The following is a 15,663-nucleotide window of genomic DNA, read 5'->3' as shown; positions in this document are numbered from 1 at the left end:
AACAATAGGACTCTCTGGAGAACATCAACACCATGAACCTATTGGCACCTAATTGGCCTAATAATGCCAGGCGTGGGCTATAGAGAGGGGTGTAAAGCCCCCCAGCATTGAGGAGCTGTGGAGCAATGGAACTGACTGTGTTCTCTGTAATGATGGATGGTGGAGCTCCATCCAATACATTTGGGATACAGAGTTGGGGAGATGGGGATGATGAGGTGGGGTGGTGATCATCATCATCATCCAACATCCTGACCTGAATGCAGTCAAATCCTCACAGCAATGCTCCTCCAAAACTTCAGAAAGCCTTTTTTCTTCCCTGGACAGTAGAGACCAGATGGTTAACCATGGTAAAATATCAGCTTATGAGTCTGGAAATGGAAATTTGTGTTGGTTGCTTATTCTGACTCGCCAGTGCACTTTAAGTGACGTGCCGAAATATGGCCTAGGCAGCATTACCAGCAACACTGTAGCTGTAGCGCCCAATGACCGCAAGATTTTTTCAGTTTTGGTGTGAAATTGGTGTTTAAATGCTATAAATATTAATAATAAGTGACCTTATTATGTCATCACTTTTTTTATTTTACCATGTTTGGGGAAACAGATATACTGGCGTATTGTCATTAGTGCTTGTGGATTATAGTAATGATGAATAACTGCAAACGACCCACACAGGCACACATGGCCATATGTCGGTGTTCATTAACCTCTTTTGGCAGGCCTGTGATTGGCAGCCATTCCTGTCATTTAATTAACTTTCTCTATTAATAAAAAGTGTGACACCTCACCTCACTCCAACGCATTGTGAGGACAGCTGAGAGGATCATCGGAGTCACTCTCCCCTCCGTCATGGACATTTACACTGCCCGCTGCATCCGCAAAGCAACCAGCATTGTGGATGACTCCACCCACCCTTCACACAGACTGTTCTCCCTCCTGCCATCAGGAAGAAGGTACCGCAGCATCCGGTCCAACACGACCAGACTCTGCAACAGCTTCTTCCCCCAAGCCATCAGACTTCTCAACTCAACTCAACTTCTGAACTGATGTCTCTTCTGTTACATGCACACTCTCTCTCTCTCTCTCTCTCTCTCTCTCTCTCTCTCTCTCTCTCTCTCACACACACACCAACCATTTACCCCAGACAGTATGGGAAGCATTTTGCACTTTACCACCTCACTGGACTCAGTATTTATTGCACACTGCATGATTTGCACACTACCCCTAATTATTTATTATTCTCTGTACTGTACTGTGTTGTGTTGTCTGTCTGCACTGTGTCTATGTTGCACTTGTGTCTTGTATGCACTGTGTCTATGTTGCACTTGTGTCTTGTATGCACTGTGTCTGTGTTGCACCATGGTCCTGGAGGAACGCTGTCTCGTTTCACTGTGTACTCTGTATGTAGCTGAAATGACAATAAAATCCACTTGACTTGACTTGATGTGGCGTAATCTACTTGGTCTGTAATGAAGGAGATATTTAAATAAAATAAATAAATAAATAAATAATAAAAAAACATATACATACATATATATACTCTCAGTTTAACCAGGAAGACACAGTCCAGCCCAGGCTGGTCAGGCTGGTTAAGCGGGATGATCAGCTTAGGTCATTAGCAGCACAGGGTACAAGGCTTTTTATTTGAGTTTGATGGATGAGCTTAATGACCATCAGAAACCACCTAAAGGCAGCTGAACTGAGCCAAATTCTTCAGCAGGGAAGATACATCTCATCTATGGGAACCGTGAAAAATTAAAAATCCCCAAACAACAACAACAACAACAAGTGCTCATGAATTCAAAATCTGCGGCTTGTGGTTAATGCAACAATAAAGAAAGTCTCATTAGTGGTTTACACACATACATACATACATACATACATACATACACACAGCTCTGGAAATAATCAAGAGAAAAAAATTAAGCATTTCTACGTGTTCTGCACACATTTTATTCCCGGCATTTCATCAAACAGAGCTGATTCAGCTGAATCTGCAGACTATGAACAGCATAAAGTCCCAACAGCAATGTGAAAGACTAGTGGAGAGCCGGCCGAGACAGGAGAGCTGTGATTGGTCAGTCGAGGTTATTTCAGCATAGTGATTTCTGAATGCTCTCAGAGTTCAGATATTAGCACTGTGTTTAAATCTGAATAATAACTTCTTTACATTATTATTATTATCATCATTTATTTGCATTATTTGAGCAGCTGATTTTGAGCAGTTGTCATTTCTGCTAATAAATAAATAAATAAATAAATAAATAAATAAATGCTCTAAATAATAATATTTTATTTGGAATTTAGGGGAAATGTTGTCCCTGGTTTATGAAACAGAACACAAATATAAATTTTCCTAAAACACACTGCCTATAAATAATAAACCCAGAGAATCTGATCATGTAGGGTGGTGTATATATAAGGGTGGAGCTGTATATATAAAAAGCATGTGTGACAAAGTTCTTCTTAACTTTGAATGGAGGTCAATGTTAAATAAGCCTTTCTAAAAACAATTTTAGAGCGTTTCTATTGGTCCAGAATTATTTACACAGTGTACAGAAGCAGCTATAGGACTCAAACCATGGAGAGAACAGCAGCGATGGACAGCTGCTCAGTCACTGTTTCTTCTGAAATCAAGGGGATTAAAAAGAGCTGATCCTGCTTTTGTTGGAGTAGCTGTCTCTACTGTCCAGAGAAGAAGACTTTCTACTAGATTTTGGAAGAGCATTGCTGTGAGGATTTGATTGCATTCAGTCACAAGAGTGTTAGTAAACTCAGGATGTTGTGTACATGTATTTGTTGTTGTTGTGTTTATATGCCATATATCTCACATTTAGTTTGAGCGCCTCTGTTCCGGTCAAATTAGACCAATTTACAGGTTTTCTCTCCAACCAATGTGTTTAATCTAATTATAATGAGCCTTAATGGCATTGTCTACACAGGACACCTGAACACACACATTTAATGTTTATTATTTGATGAATTTTTGGTGGTTAGGGTTAGGGTTAGGGTTGGGTTAGGGTTAGGGTTAGGGTTAGGTTAGGGTTAGGTTAGGGTTAGGGTTAGGGTTAGAGACTGAGAGAAAAGACTGAAAGAAAAGAGAATAAATAACTAAAATAAAAGGGGGAGGGAAAAAATATACAAACACATGAACGTAAACAAGGCGGAATTCCTTATTTGGGCCTGTGGGCGGCGGCTCGGAATCACCCCGGGGAGGGTGCGATACCGAGGGGCTGACAGTAACATCCAAAAAATAATGTATAAATAAAGGTTTTACAAGAACACCCTGCCCAATCCTGAAGCCGCACTAGCAGCCACTTTTTCTCATGAATAGTCATATTAAAAGAAGAATCTTCTCCAAACAAAAGTCGGAGAAAAAGGAAAACCTGATTCAGCAGAGAAGATAAGATGGGTTAACACAAGTGTCCAGAATTGTTTGATCGGAGGGAAGAGGAAGTCGTTCTGTAGTTAAGCAGCACAGTTATTCTGCTTTTCCTTCATTAAATGTGTTTTTCTGATTGTTACTGATGTTATTTAATGTGTTTAAACATGAGTTTTGTAAAATGGTTTTTAAAATGTTTTTAAGTGTAATTTTGGGCCGGTGTCCTGACCTTATAAATAAAAATCATACCTGGTCATTTTGCAATTATAGTAGAATATGTATATAATGAATTATACAGTATATAATTATGTGCCACTACAAAAAAAAATCAATCAGTATTCTTAATATTACATTTTCACACAGAATAGTCTGTGATCAACAGCACAATATGCTTCATCTGAGAGTTTTTTTTATTATCAACAAAACAATGAAATACTCAACCTTTAAAAATGAGTTTTATGAGCTCAGCTCAGTAAAGTAAAGCCTGCAGGCCATAAATAGCAAAGAGACATTCAACACTTCTAATGCTCACGAGACTTCAGTTGACTAGATGAAGACGAAGACAACCGTGTTCATAATTAGTGTTGTACGCAGATGGATTTCAGCCTCCGCCTGTAACCCCTCCCTCCATGCAGTAAAGACACGTGACACGTAATATCAAGGTTGCAGATCCAGGGGTTCATGGACATGGGCAATTGTGGTGAAATGAGAAGCTGTGGCTGTCGCTAGCGTTTCAGGGAGCTCCGTGTCTGTGTTACCTTCTGGCTCTCTTCTTTTAGTTAAGCTCTTACAGTCAGACCCGCCGGAGTCATCAGACACTCTCTGATTCTGCACAACATTTCCTAAATATCCATAAATCCATTCAGAGCTAATTCCGTCGCTGCACCTTCTCCGAGTAAATGACTGCCCATTTGTTCGGCCTGGCCTGTTGAAAAAAACTGACCAGTGGGTTTCTTTGCTGCCTGCATCAGACCAGCTGCCCACCCTCCTGCTACTGTTATCTGCCTACCGACTATTTGCTAGTCTTATTATTATTATTACCACCATTAACCATCATTACTTGTCATTTTTCTGACCATCTCTACCATGATTATATTAGTTATATTATATTATGATGTATCGGCATACCTGAGCAGTAGAACAGTCTTATGCGGTGGTTCGGTGGCTTTTATCAATAATTTATAAATAGTTCTGATCAGAGGAGGACGGGTCGGGTCTCACTTGTGAGTCTTGGTTCCTCCCAAAGTTTCTTCCTCCAGCTCTGAGGGTGTTTTCCCTTGCCACTGTCGCCTCTGGCTGCTCACTGGGGGTCCATATGTTGATGTTTTATGATTTGCTGATCTCATGTCCGATTAATGGATTACTGGAAAGCTGCTGTGTGACAGTGCCAGTTGTAAAAAGCTCTATACAAATATATTCAAATTGAATTGAACTTAATTAAATAGAGCTAAAATATTCATATACTGTATTGTTCGGCCCTTCAAAAGTAAGACTAAGGCCCCAAACTGTGCTAATCTGAATGACCACTGAGAAGGTTTATCCACTGTGCATGCTCTTTATACTCAGCAGATTTGAGTTCTGCCATCTGTCAGCTGGGACAAAGCAAGGCTAAAAAAGTTAATTGGACAAATAGGAAATGGCGTCAACCTACAAACATGGTGAAAGCCATCATAAATGATATAAATTTTGGCTTGAATGCTTCCCATCTCAAACATAATGGACGTATCACCTTGCTCATATTTTCACTTCAGTAAATATTTGCAGAATTACTGCCTTTGAACAGTGAGTGCTGGAGACGAGAGGCTGCAAAACAAGAAGGGAATAAATGTCACCGTCTACGTTTTTTTTTTTTACGAGGCCACGTTGCAGACAGTTTAACAGCCTACAAAAAGGAGCCTTCAACCATGACTGAGTTAAATAAACAAATCCATGGTGTAATATTCAACCTCACGAGCAGCTGGAATCCTCCAACCATACACCTGTGAGGTGGCGCTGCCCAAGACCTGCAATGTAAAACCTGTGAAGTCCGCATTAAGCAACGCATTTGACTTAACTCAGCATAGTTGAGTCTACAGTTCTCCTAACTCACGCTTTCATCAAACGTCTGCAACTCAAAACTCAACTCAAAAACATCAGCAAACGAGCTGCAGCTCAAACTGATTCAATACTGTATGTAAGAAGTTTCGCCTGTGGCTCCGCCCCCTCAGTCTGTTCACTGTTTATTCCCGTCTACAGGTTAGAGCGCCCCTATCACATGACCTCCTTATGCTGGGATTTGAACTGTTGATCTCCTCACACTTGCTGATGAGCAGCAGTTAGGCCGTAGGGCCGGTCTAGAGCTGTGAAATTACGCCACATACAAACACAGTTCTGAGTAAATTTACCTTTCCTTTCTTTCTCAGATTTAGAAACTTACACTACCTTACGGCTCTGGAGTGGAGTGACTGTCTAACTGCCTGTTTGTCGAGAGATTTAGAAGATCATATGTTTAAATCCCTCAAACACGCAATCATGGTCAGGAGTCTGAGAATAGGAAGGCTTACCCCAACCATGATTAGGGGGCGCTCTAACCTGCAGATTGGAATACACAGTAAACAGATTGAGGGGCGGAGCCACAGACCAGTATTGAATACTTACACAGTATTGAATCAGTTTCAGCTGCAGCTCATTTACTGATGATTCGTGTGATGAGTTGTGTGACCGAACTGAAATTTTAGAGTTAGAAGAAATGTAATTAAAAAAAATCTATAATCACAGAATTGATCATTTTCACATTTCTACAGTGTAATGAGGGATGAGCACAGATACGTTAAATAGATGTTACACAATTCCAAACGATACAGGCCTCTTAATATTCAAATATGACTTAATATTCAGAAGCATCTCCACCTGAACCACTGAAAATTCAATTCAATTCAATTCAGTTTTATTTATTTAGGCTTTTTTTTACAACAAATGTCACAAAGCAGCTTTACAGAGATCCAGGTCCGAGCCTCTTTTGAGCAAGTCAGTGGCAACAATGGCAAGGAAAAACTTCCTCGGGCCGAGAGGAAGAAACCTCAAGAGGAACCAAGACTCAAAAGGGGAACCCGTCCTCCTCAGGTCGACACCAGATCAGAATAACAAAGATCAGAACAGGAATAAAAACAACAATAAAACTAAACTGAATTAAGAAACAAGATGAAAATGTGAGTGAGATGATAAAGTCCTGCAGGTAAACAGTGAGGATGAGGATGAATCAATGCCTCAGAGGCCCCGGAGCAGGACAGTGGGCAGGAGGGTAGTGGAGAGCCGGGTCAGGCGGTACCAGGATGGAATAGTTGAAACCGGCATCTCAGTACATGAGAAAACAGAAAGGAGTGGAAAATACAAGAGGTTAGGAGGAGCATAGGAGAATGTTAGGGGGGGGGGGGGGGGGTGTTAATATAGCGTGATAGGATCCAATAAATGGACTCGTAAAATAAAAAATGATGGAGAGCCAAGCTGCTTTTCTTTCTGCTGGAGAGTGAGATTACAAGACGAATGCTAGGACACACATAATTCGGTTTTCTGGACGGAGGTGGCTTCCATTCACCTGACTGCACCTCAAGAAGAGCTCCAGGGCTTCTAATCACATTTCCAGAATGCTCTACACAGGATATGGTGTTCAATAGGAGTTCAGTGTGCTTGTACTGCGCCACAGTAGAAAGTGAGAGCGAGTCAACTGGAACACTGAATCAATTAATCACATTTTAATGTATTGGTATATATTTGGTGTATTCACACAGTTCTTTACAGGGGCTTTAGGCCTCAAATCCCATCCATCTACCCCCTGATCTCTCAAAAGTGAGAGAGTTTCACTGCAGAAGCTCCAGATCTCATCAGAACAGATAAAGCAGCTGAACATAAATCCAGTAAAAAGGAGAAACAAGAGCTTCTCATTCTGAAGAAAGAAAGTAGTGAGATCTTGTCGGTGAGCTAGTCTGAAGAACAGAGCTCGGTCGGTTCCTCCAGGTTTCTCCTGGACGCCCCCCAGTCCAGCCAGCACAGCGTGGAGGATGTGTTCAACTCCATCAGCAACAGCAGCAGCAGCAGCAGCTCACCTGATTTACCATCATTAAGCCCTGATTTACCACCAAACCAGGTGTTGATCTGAGGAGAACTCTAAATAATACTAGACTCCATGAGAGAGGAGAACTTTGGAGATGTTCTAATGATGAACACAGTGATGGAGAACCTCCACCACTTTTTGTAGGAGTGTTATTATTAATTATATATATTATATTATATACTCTAATTATATATATATATATATATATATATATATATATATATATATAATTATATTCCATTACTTTATACATTCTATCCTCTATAACCTCATTAAAGCATTTCACTGCTAGCTGTACTGTACATGACTAATCATCTGACGAACTTAGATACTGATTTGATTTGTGTCTGAAATGAAAACCCCCACCGTTTAAAAGCCAACAGCCCTCCATTACATATAAACTATTACTCAACCGCCATTTCTGTGAAGACGTCCGCCACTTTTTGGCGTGACAGTACCAGGTGAAGCTCAGCTGTGACAGAGAGCAGAGGTGCTGGTGTTTACAGATGGCCATCTGCTGGCTGCTGCTTCCCTCTATCTCACCGGTTCCCCCTCCCAGACTCTCACAGGCCCTGAGACCCTGTACATCCGCCGAGGGTGTCTGTGTCTCAGCCTCAAGGAAGAGCCAATAATGCAATCTTATTGCACCTCTCTCCTCTTCATTTTTTCTTTGTCTTTTTTACAAAATGATGTTCCTCATGCGTGCTCTGGGGAGCAGAACACATTAAACGTGTTTGTCCTGTTACGTGGGAACGCACTCACCGATGCTTGACCTACAGGCAATGCTATAACACTCGTATTGGACTCTTTACCTACCATGTGATCACGCCTAACACAGACAGTCGCTCAGTCTGCCCTCTAATTCTAAGAGCTTTTACATTTTTTCGTTTCCCCCTCAGGCCCACTTGTGACATCTATATAAGGGTGGTCCTTCAGTCGGGAACAATAATTATAATAATTTAGTTAGAATTATTTCAAGACAGTGTTTACATGCTTTAAAGTAAAGCATTGAGGCACAAACACACACACAGAGAGCGGTGGGCAGCCAACTCCAGCTCCCAGGGAGCAAAGAGGGTGAAGAGCCTTGCCCAACAGCTCAACAGTGGCCCAACAGGGGCCCAACTTGCCGAGCCCGGGTATCAAACCCACAACCCTGAGCTCTAACCACTGAGCCACCACTACCCCTCCACTGTCACTACCCATGAACTTCTATGCTACTTTCTTAAACGTTGGCATGGGTGTTAAGCAATACATCCACTAGAGGGCAGCTTTTGACGTCAACAAACACGGCGGCAGTGGAGGACGAAGGAGGCAGTCGGTGTAAATGGCTGAAAAACATGTAAAAAAAAAGCTCAGCCTTAACTTTCTGTTCTGCCAGAGTCTCTTCGTCAGCGCATCCATATGGCAGCGCTCGTGTTTTGCTTGAGCTATTGGCTACATGTTGTCTTCCACGATTTCCAGGCTCGGCCCGTATCCATATCCATATTTACCGCTGAGCATAAGTGAGCCTTGTCCTTAATGTTTTTCTGTATTCTCTAGAGCAGTGTTTTTCTCAGCCCTGGCCCCGGAGGCATCCTGCCTCGCACATTTTAGTGCTTTCCCCACTTCCAACACGCCTGACTAAGCTAATCAGCTCATTAACAAGCCCTGTGGGAGTTGCAGGGGGTGTGTTAAAGCAGGGGGTCCTCCAAAATGTGCAGGGCAGGGTGCCTCCAGAACCTGGGCTGAGAAACTCTGGTCTGTAGGAGTTCCTTAGTGACTTAGGCCCCAGTGACTGAAAAACAGTCAACGTTAGTTTTACGAAGTTTAGTTAAAAATAGTCAAAAAGACCCAATCAGCAGTTATTTATAGCCTTCAAACTCAACCCCAGAAAGACAGAGCTGCTGTTCATCTGCTGGACTTCACAATGATCTTGCCTTCTCCTTTGAGAACTCACCAGTCACTCCATCTACAGAAGCTAGAAGCCTTGGTGTAGTCATGGATGATGATAACGAAGTGGTAGAGCGAACTTCCCCTGGGGGACCAGGTCTTCAAACCCTGACTGAAGACCCTCCTCTTCTGAGAGTACTCTTCTGCTCAATGCTGTACATGTAAATGTAGCTTATTCCCCATTGGTACTCATTAGTACTCTTCCCATAAGGCTCCCGATACTTGGAGAGGAAGACTGACATGTGCAACCAGCCACCACCTCTTTTTCGGTCTACCGCTAATGCCACGTCACCTGGCACTCAGAGCATTGGCTAGCAGATGCCCATGCTATCCAGCCAGCTACCCACCCGGAGAGAGCAACTAAGGGCCTCTAAAGGCAAACATTACAGATGATTCTGCAAAGACTGAGAATCTTGCAGGGTCACTATTTGCAAATGCGACTGCAACGAGATTCCTCTTGGGATTATTACAAAAAGAGAGACCAGGAGCAGCTTCAAGCCACAGCTGGGTGGACGGTAGTCTGCTGGGAAAACCGGTCGGCATTAGTTTGGTTTGCTGCTGATTGTTGTGATTGAAGTGAGTGAGATCACCAAGGAGCTCTCTGAGGCCTTTAGGCCAAGGCTGTAGAAGCAGAGGAGTCTGGAAAGGGGTTTAAAAAGATCTTAGAACAGTTAGAAATCAGCCGCTGTTCCACCGTCCACTAAATCATTTACGAGTGAAGAACAACATGGGGAGGTCAGGCCGTCCTAGCAAGTTCAGCCCGAGAAAGCAGAACCATGAGATGAGTGAAGAAGTCTCAGGAATGCCAAAGAAGTCTTACTGGTGTAGTGAGGTGTGCTTTCCAGGCTGGGGAATTGAACCCTAGTCTACCTTAAGAAGACCCACCAGCCAATCGATGGCTAACCCATTTGAGTCTTGGTTCCTCTCAGTGATGATCTCCTGGTTTCCTAGCACTAGGCTCCTTAGCTTGCTTATTAGAGGCCTCTGTGACGTGGCTTTGGGAGAGTAGCTGCTGGAAAAAGCACTGTGCAAAACTAGTAGAGGTTTATCAGCTGATACACAGGGGTCGTAGGTTTACAGTTACGGACTGTGGCTCATCTGTTGTGGCCCAGCTTTCCATTTGCCATCTGTCTTGGCTGAGTGGCCCATTGTTCTAATGAAAAAAGCTGCCATTTGAACTAGGTAACAACGTCCTAGTAAGTTCTAATAGCGTCTGAACTGCCTGCAGATGAGTTATAGTTAGACCAACTACAAACACCCATGTGCCGTAAACAACAAAAAACGGGTACCGGCCTGGAGTTTTCATTTATAGAATATATGACCAATTAAAACTGGAGTTTTTATACTGGAAAGAAAATTCACTTCACTTTCAAATCATTTGTCGTACAAATTCATCCATCATATTAGCATTAATGCTCCAGTCACTGTTAGGTTACATAAAAACAATGTTAAGGGCACAATGGATAGACATATATACTGTATCTGTGTATATAAAGACAGGATAAAAATATATAGAGATAAAATAATAATAGATAAAAATGCATAGAAATAGAGATATATAAGGATTAATATGATATATGGGATGAAGTTGGATGTATAAAGTGTATAGAATGCAGAATAGAGCGCAGAATGAGCAAAAGTTATATAATGAGGCATTGGACTGCATAAAAAAGTGGGCCGGAGATACTTAATAAATGACAAATTAAATAAACATACATATATGGAATGGAATATTTTATTCCAAATACTTTTGGAGCATTTCTATTGGTCCATTTATCCTGAATTTTGGGCAGATCAGGCCGTCCTAGCAAGTTCAGCCCGAGAGCAAAGCAGAACCATGAGCTGAGTAAAGAAGTCTCAGGAATGCCAAAGGAGTCTTATTGGTGTAGTGAGGTGTGCTTTCCAGGCTGGGGAATTGAACCCTAGTCTACCTTAAGAAGGGCCACCAGCCAAATGTTAGTATATAATGAGGCATTTGACTGCATAAAAAAGTGCGACATGGGCTGGAGATATTTAATAAATGACAATACAAATAGACATATATGTATATATATATATATAGGGAATGGAATATTTTATTCCAAATACTTTTGGAGCATTTCTATTGGTCCATTCATCCTGAATTTTGGACACAATGTAAAGTAAAAAAAAAATAACTGCAATAAAAACTGCAAGGAATGGAGATCCAAGGTTTTTGCATCACAGTGACCATATTTTGTCCCATTTGCTCACTACTAATAATCACTACTAGTCTTTTTACACTGAACTCCAAATAGGTTTCTTCTTCCTCCAGTAAAGTCTCTATTTGGGAGATAAGAAAGGCTGAAGACAGTGGTGGTTCTAGCTTGTACAGAACCCTGGGTGAACCCCTGCTTACACTTATTACATACAGATGTGGCGTAGCTGCTGCATACCTTCATCCTTAGCTTGTTTCTCTTCTTCTCTCCTCTTCGTCTTAACCTCTTAACTCAGAAAGGGTTTATTACACAATAAGGACCTATGGGCTGCTGGTGGTCTATCGGCTGTTTAAAGGGGTTAAACTAATAGCTGAGAGGGTCTCTAAACCATGTGTGTTGTTTATTTGCCACCCAAGCATCAATACAACAGCATCCACCAAGATGCATGTATGTATATTTATATATATATATATATATATATATATAAAATAAAAAATACATATATAATCAAGTCAAGTCAGATTTATTTGTATAGCCTTTTACAACTGCTGTCGTCACAAAGCAGCTTTACATAATTAGTAATTAATAAAAGACAGAAAAAAAGAAATAACGTAAGACATGAAGGATCAAAGACCCTCAGTGATCAAAGACCCTCAGTGAGCAGCTGACGGCGACAGTGGCGAGGAGAACCTCCCTCAGAGCTGGAGGAAGAAACCTTGGGAGGACCCAAGACTCACAAGGGGGACCCGACCCGTCCTCCTCTGATCAGAACTATTTATTAATTATTGATTATAAAAGTTACCAAACCATCTATACTGTTGAACTGCTCTGATCATAATCATATGTGTATATATACATAGGTGTATATATATATATATATATATATATATATATATATATATATATATATATATATATATATATATATATATATATTTGGGTGTGTTTGGTTATATTTAGTGGTGTGTTTTGGGTGTGTTTGGTTATCGTTAGTGAGGTCAGGATGTTGGAAGGATGATCACCACCTCACATCATCCCAAAAGTACTAAATGGAGCTCCACCATCCATCATTCTAGAGAATACAGTTCCTCCACTGCTCCACAGCAGGTTCCCCAATGCTGGGGGGGGTGGGCTTAGGAGTCCTATTCTATTGGCAGTACTTCTCTACCATGGACTAACCAAGCTAGACAAGGGGGTGTCCACAAACATTTGACAATAAAGTGGTGAGTAGTCACATGGTTAGAGCCACAGCACTGTATCACTGTGCTTCCGGCCCCTAATTAGCATCCTCTCCCAGCTGTTCGTTCCCAACCATTATACTGACTCTCTCTCTCTCTCTCTCTCTCTCTGAACGCTGCCTCTACAGGGACTAATGGTCAAATTGAACTGGAATTGATGGATCGTTATGTGTTACATTCTGCATAAGCTCCCATCTCCCCGCAATCGCGCATGCGCGAGGCCAGCCGGAGAGCAGGGGAACAACAGCTAATGCAGTGTTGCCAGGCAGCAGCTCCTGGGCTGTTCTTAATGGCGCGAGCAGAGTTCTGAGAACAGCTCGGCGCTGAGCTAAAATGCAGTCAGTGGCGGATTTGATGTGTTTCAGCTCAGCGAATGCCACTTCCACATCTAACCAATCAAGGCCCAGAGGCGACCGGAGAGGAGGGGAATCAGATATGTGTATTAGAGGCCGTGCATTTCCCTCAGCGCCCCCTCAATTGCCCCTCGCTGTTTGCCGTAGTCAGTTGTCTCCAGTTCGGGAGGGGTGTTCAGTCAGCAGGCCTCGTAATGACGATCTCCATGGTAACTTGCGAGAGTGTGTGTGTGTGTAAAAGACAAATTTAAGCTCCTCGGACGAAAAATCAGTCTGTGGGAGTAAAGCTGGGAATAGCCTCCTGTTGCTCGGTCTCCGTCGTTTATTCAGCACCTAATTAGTTTGCTTCCTCGCATCTCATTATTTTGTCAACGCGACTCGCTGTCTGTGAGAAAGTCACGTGGCTCATTTGCGACCACGTGTAAGCAGTGATTACACTGTAGAGAAATATTCAAGGAGGGATGGGAGGAGCAAATGAACACACCATAGAAGGGGACTAAAAGTGCCAACAGTGCCAATTGCCATCAGCAGCCGGATCCAGAGAGAGCACAGTTGGCTTTGCGCTATCTGCCGTGGGTTGATGCCACTTCCTCCCCACATCAATCCTAGTTGGTCAGCCAGGTGTCAGGCGTTAGCTGTTGTATGGGAGCCAGGGATCTGGCGATTTCCTCTGAGTGTGCTAGGCTACCTGGTGAGGCTACATCAGCAGCAGTAGGAAAGGAGGTGGTGGATGGCTTCACCTGTTTCAGAGAAGACATGTGCTAGCATTCACACCTGCAGCTGGATCAAAACGCTGCCGCTAGACTCCTGACAGTGTAAAATTGTTTTTAAGGCATTACATGGTTTAGTGTCTGGCTATGTATCTGATGCTCTTAGCCATTCTACACTCCCGCAGTTCAGGTTTGAGGGTGACAGGGCGTTCTCTGTTGCTGCACCCAAACTTTGGAGCAGTCTTCCATCTTTTATAAAGCCCTTACCTTTCAAATTTACCTTGAATCCTTTTAGAGATTATTATGCATTACATTGTTTGTTGTTTTATTGGACTTCTTCACTTTATTTATTAGTTTGATTCCAAGGTTAAATCTTGAAATAGGAAATAATTTAAATGTTATTATATTAATAAATTATTATTATTATTATTATTATTATTATTATTATTATTATTATTGTGCAGCACTTTGGTTGACACTTGTTGTCTTTTAAATCTGCTACATAAATAAAGTTGTCTTGTCTTGTCTTCACCCTCCTACTGTTGGGGGCAATGCTAGTGATAGGGCAAGTTCACATGAAGAGTTATTGGGTAATTGGCCTTCTAAAAATGTAGGGTTAGGCTACACTCAGACACTGCATGATGGTCTACTGATGGCTCTTAGCAGAGCACTAATATCACATCTATTAAAGGTTTTATTGTAGTTGCACGTCTGTCTTTGTCCTCTTCACAGGTTTTGCGTAGTTTAGTAATCTCTACATTTAAATGGTGTATTTCTAGAAAGGTGTTGCATTCGGGTTATTGGGTGCTGATTTCCGTAAGGGTCAGAGCTTAAAAGTACCTTGATTTCAGGGTCTGGCAACACAAGCTTTGGATTGTCTGAATGAATGATTGAACACTTCTGAATAAGAGCAGCTGCTGAATAAAATAAATGCCAGTGTAAACTCCCCCAACACGCATTTAAATCCAGATACAAATCCCACCACTCAAACCACTTCAGGAAGTGATCTGAGACACATCTGAGCCACGACATAGCAGAATAAACACATCCATCTCTCCAAGACTCATTCCACAACCCAAACCCCTCCCAGTACAACCGAAACCCCTCCCAGAACAACCAAAACCCCTCCCAGTACAACCCAAACACAAATAATAATTGCAGCGGTGTGAATTAGCATGTTCCATCACACAAATGCTCAGATTTCAGTCTGACTGACCAGAGATGCATTTGACTACTGAGTATAAATGCACATGGCTAAAATCTTACAGAGCAGATACTAATCCCATGCAGTGACCAGGTGTAAAACAGGGTCAAAGTTACTACTGGTGATGAACTGGCTTTAATGCAGCTTACATGAATACGCCTATGTATCGATTTCAGTTACAGTTTTTGTGTTTCTGAATGTTTTACTTGCATCATCAATTAATGTAAATAACAAAGTAAAGTATGAGCTGTAAAAGTATGAGCTGTTAAAGTATGACCTGTAAAGTACGAGCTGTAAAGTACAAGCTGTTAAAATATGACCTGTAAAGTATGAGCTGTAAAGTACAAGCTGTTAAAGTATGACCTGTAAAGTATGAGCTGTAAAGTACGAGCTGTTAAAGTACAAGCGGTTAAAGTACGAGCTGTAAAAGTACAACCTGTAAAGTACAAGCTGTAAAAATACGAGCTGTAAAAGTACAAGCTGTAAAGTATGAGCTGTAAAGTGCAAGCTGTAAAAGTACGACCTGTTAAACTACAACATGTAAAGTACAAGCTGTAAAAGTATGAGCTGTAAAAGAATGAGC

The sequence above is a fragment of the Salminus brasiliensis genome, chromosome 3 (assembly GCF_030463535.1).
Source record: "Salminus brasiliensis chromosome 3, fSalBra1.hap2, whole genome shotgun sequence".
NCBI lineage: Eukaryota > Metazoa > Chordata > Actinopteri > Characiformes > Bryconidae > Salminus > Salminus brasiliensis.
This window is presented reverse-complemented; position numbering follows the sequence as displayed.